Below are 4,711 nucleotides of genomic sequence, written 5' to 3' on the forward strand. Positions count from 1 at the left end.
ATAAAGACACACACCTATAAACACACACACACCTATACACACACACACACACACATACACACACACACACACACACACACCTATAAACACACACACACCTACACACACACACACACACACACACACACACACACACACACACACCTATACACACACACACACACACACACACACACACACACACACACACCTATAAACACACACACCTATACACCTACACACACACACACACACACACCTATAAAGACACACACCTATAAACACACACACACCTATACACACACACACACACACACGCTAGCAACTGTAAAATTGGCATGGTGCACTCCCTGTGAATGGCAATTTTACTGTATTATGTGCATCAGGCCCAATGTGAAGAAACTTACATGGGAGCTGCAGAGAAGACCCCAAACAGAGAGAGGAGGAGGAGGAGCCCCCAGAAGCATTTACCGGGGAGAAGAGCGCCGCCCTATGGAGCACAGAATGGTGACACTTATCAGTACAGTATAAGCATTTATGTGTATATGATAGATAGATAGATAGATAGATAGATAGATAGATAGATAGATAGATAGATAGATAGATAGATAGATTCCAGCATCACCTCTTCACTTCGTATAAAAACGCTAATTTTTCATGTTTGCATTATAGCGCGCGCAAAACGATAGCGTGACCGTGATAAGAGTTATCACAGCTTTGTGAATCAAGCCCTCTCTCTCAGCTCCTGACCTCTCTACACATTTATCTCCAGTCCCTGTGTGTCTGTCAGCTGTTTCTACATTCATGTTATGCAGCTTCTTCTGATTCCACCCCTCTCTGCCAATCCCTACTGACCTCTCTGTACAATTATCTCCTCTCCCTGTGTGTCTGTCAGCTGTTTCTACATTCATGTCATCCAGCTTCCTCTGATGCCACCCCTCTCTGCCAATCCCTACTGACCTCTCTACACATTTATCTCCTCTCCCTGTGTGTCTGTCAGCTGTTACTACATTCATGTCATGCAGTTTCCTCTGATGCCACCCCTCTCTGCCAATCCCTACTGACCTCTCTACACAATTATCTCCTCTCCCTGTGTGTCTGTCAGCTGTTACTACATTCATGTCATGCAGCTTCCTCTGATGCCCCCCCCCCTCCCCCCTCTCTGCCAATCCCTACTGACCTCTCTACACAATTATCTCCTCTCCCTGTGTGTCTGTCAGCTGTTACTACATTCATGTCATGCAGCTTCCTCTGATGCCTGCCCCCCTCCCCCCTCTCTGCCAATCCCTACTGACCTCTCTACACAATTATCTCCAGTCCCTGTGTGTCTGTCAGCTGTTTCTACATTCATGTCATCCAGCTTCCTCTGATGCCACCCCTCTCTGCCAATCCCTACTGACCTCTCTACACAATTATCTCCAGTACTTGTGTGTCTGTCAGCTGTTACTACATTCATGTCATGCAGCTTCCTCTGATGCCCCCCCCCCCCCCCCTCTCTGCCAATCCCTACTGACCTCTCTACACAATTATCTCCACACCCTGTGTGTCTGTCAGGTGTTTCTACATTCATGTCATGCAGCTTCCTCTGATGCCACCCCTCTCTGCCAATCCCTACTGACCTCTCTACACAATTATCTCCAGTACTTGTGTGTCTGTCAGCTGTTACTACATTCATGTCATGCAGCTTCCTCTGAATATGAGTAACTCAGAGATTGTGATACTTCTTCCGTCTCTCTCTGCTCCCCCACCTATAGTTACCATTTATGTAGAATATACCCCAACAACCTCAACTCCTAAACCTCTCTGTCTGGGGGGAACTCTGGACTCATTCATAACATATTAACAACCTCCTGCTACTCAAACCCATCTCAAAAACATTTCCAAAGTGTGTCCCTTCCACACACAGGAGGCTGCTCAAATATTTGTACATAGTCTAATCATTTCCCGTCTTGACTACTGTAACACCTTACTCCACGGCCTACCACAAACCAGAGTGGCACCCCTCCAGTCCCTACTGACCTCTGCTGCCTGCCTCACCCACCTCTCCTCCCGATCCTCTCATGCTCCTCCTCTCTGCCAATCCCTACTGACCTCTGCTGCCCGCCTCATCCACATCTCCTCCCGCTCCTCTGATGCTGCCCCTCTCTGCCAATCCCTACTGACTTCTGCTACCCATCTCATCCACCTCTCCTCCCACTTCTCTGACGCTGCCCCTCTCTACCAATCCCTACTGACCTCTGCTGCCCATCTCATCCACCTCTCCTCCCGCTCCTCTGATGCTGCCCTTCTCTACTAATCCCTACTGACCTCTGCTGCCTAGGGGTGCTCGGATACCTCTTTTTGATATATGGGTTGTTCCAGATCCAGATAGTAAAAAATCTGGATAAATCCAGATATCTGGATACCTCTTTTTGATATGTGGGTGATTCCGGATCCAGATAGTAAAAAATCTGGATAAATCCAGATATCTGGATTTGAAAACGAAATGGCTGTAAATTAACATCAGGAGGTTCCAGACAGCAGTCATGTAGCCCACATTGCGTCCAATACACAACTGAGACATCACAGTTTTCAACACAGACATCTCAAAAAAATTAAACAGGTTTTTTTTTCAACAAAATACAGCTATTTTAGTGGCTGGTGACAGTGGTAGCTGGTGACAGTGGCAGACTGGCAGCAGAAGATTCCTTCTGTGTGGTGGGTAGAGATCTCTGTTGTAGAGCTGGTGGTGGCCTGTTCATCCACCATTAGCTCCATCACAAGCTCGGCATCTTTCTTCTCCAATGTGCGCCGACGACCCTGCTGGAAAATGGCCGCTACACGCTGCTGCACCTCTGCAATGTGACTCCCCCTAACAGCTGGGCGTCCAGTGCGTCCACGGCCAGTGGCTAGCGGCGGAATGGACACTGAAGCGACAGAACTGCCGACGGTGGCGGCAATGCTCCTCCCTCTCCTCTTGCCCTTGCTTTTCATGCTGCCCCTCCCCTGGCTGCCAGTGCCAGCAGACATAGTACAACTTTATATGTGTCTAAATGAAGTGGGGTACTTGTACTTTATTCAAATCAGTAGTACAAGTAGATAGTAGCAGTAGTAGAACTTCAACTAATGGAGTGACAGCAGAGTAGCACACACTGACACACAAACTGTCTGTCTATCTGTCACACTGTAACAGCACTGCAATTAACGTAAGCTAACTCAATACAAATTAACTATATATACCGTAACTGGTAGTAGTAGACTGGTTGTAGTAGTACTAGTAGATAGACTAGCAGTAACCTAATCCCTAATAACCTACAAGCTATACTGTAGCTAAGGCTGGCAGCAGGCCTAGCCTGTGCACACAGCAGGCCCTAACCTAGCCTAGCAGCTGCAGCACTGAGTCTGACTGTCACACTGACTAAAATCAAAATACAAGCTAGCTAACTAAAAAAACAATAAAATACTGGTGTAGTACAGGTGTTTAGGAGCAAAAAAATGCTAGATTTAACTCAGTAATACAGCATTTGCTTAGCCAATAGCACTAGAGATGTCTCTCAGTGAGCAGTCACAAGCAAGGACGAGATTCTCATCATGGCACCCACCTTTTACACTGGAGGGGCTGGCCAGGGTTACCCTCTGTGATTGGTTGCTAGGGCTTCAGCTGGGAGCCCTCTGATTGGCTCAATGATGTCATGGACGTCATCTTTGTAGTTACGCAATCCGGATCCGGGTACCTGAACTAGGTATCTGGACTAATTTCCAGATACCTAAGGTATCTGAGTTAGTTCGGATAGTGCATTCCGGATTTATCCAGGTATCTGGAATCCGTATCCGGGTTCGGATACCAGAAAAAAGTTCGGATATCTGGATAGTTCGGGTATCTGGAATCTGGATGAGCATCACTGCTGCTGCCCATCTCATCCACCTCTCCTCCCGCTCCTCTGATGCTGCCCCTCTCTGCCAATCCCTACTGACCTCTGCTGCCCACCTCATCCACCTCTCCTCCCGCTTCTCTGATGCCACCCCTCTCTGCCAATCCCTCCATTGGCTGTAAGTCACCCAGAGGATCCAATTGAAACTCCCAACTCAAAGTCATACAAATACAACAGACAGACAGACAGACAGACAGACAGACAGACAGACAGACAGACAGATAGATAGATAGATAGATAGATAGATAGATAGATAGATAGATAGATAGATAGATAGATAGATAGATAGATAGACAGTAGTTACCATGGTGGTGGTGGTGGTGGTGGTGGGGATTATTAGACCCTCTCAGGCTGGAGTAGCACACAATGGTGGAGAAGCTCTGGTGATGATGTGAGAGTGAGAAACGAAGGAGACACACATTGTGTGTTGCACCTGGTCACACCTCCTCCCTGCACCTGGTCACACCTCCTCCCTACACCTGGCCACACCTTCTCCCTGCAGGCCTGGACTCCATCCAAGAGGAGATGCTTTGAAGCTCATTATAACGGATGTCTTTGTACTCACCTGGCAACATTTTCCTCGAGTTTTCCTCAGTGTTCCCAGAAACAGCAGCACAATGTTCCAATAGTTTTCCACAGTAAAAATGGTGTTCATTTTACTGCTCAAGAGATGATAGTAAATTCACTGCTCTCAGTGCCTCTGCTAGTGGGGCAGACAGTGAGGAGGGTGCTCCTCATCTCAGACACAGAGCAATACGAGTGGTAGATTCTACAACATTTAAAGGAACACTATCGCAAAAAATGTTAAAGCGGATCGGAGA

At 47.4% G+C, this 4,711-nt stretch overlaps 1 long non-coding RNA gene across 1 annotated transcript in view; it reads right to left on the reverse strand.

Moving 5' to 3' along the window:
- LOC137544927 (uncharacterized) overlaps window positions 1-4,324 on the reverse strand; it is a 30,418-nt gene extending 26,094 nt beyond the window's left edge. The window contains exons 1-2 of the long non-coding RNA XR_011025941.1: window positions 4,195-4,324; window positions 387-469 (exon numbers count right to left, since the gene is read on the reverse strand). This is a non-coding gene — a long non-coding RNA (uncharacterized lncRNA). The remainder of the gene's footprint in view (window positions 1-386; window positions 470-4,194) is intronic.
- Window positions 4,325-4,711: the final 387 nt, after the last annotated feature.

The sequence above is a fragment of the Hyperolius riggenbachi genome, chromosome 1 (assembly GCF_040937935.1).
Source record: "Hyperolius riggenbachi isolate aHypRig1 chromosome 1, aHypRig1.pri, whole genome shotgun sequence".
In the NCBI taxonomy this organism is placed as follows: Eukaryota; Metazoa; Chordata; class Amphibia; order Anura; family Hyperoliidae; genus Hyperolius; species Hyperolius riggenbachi.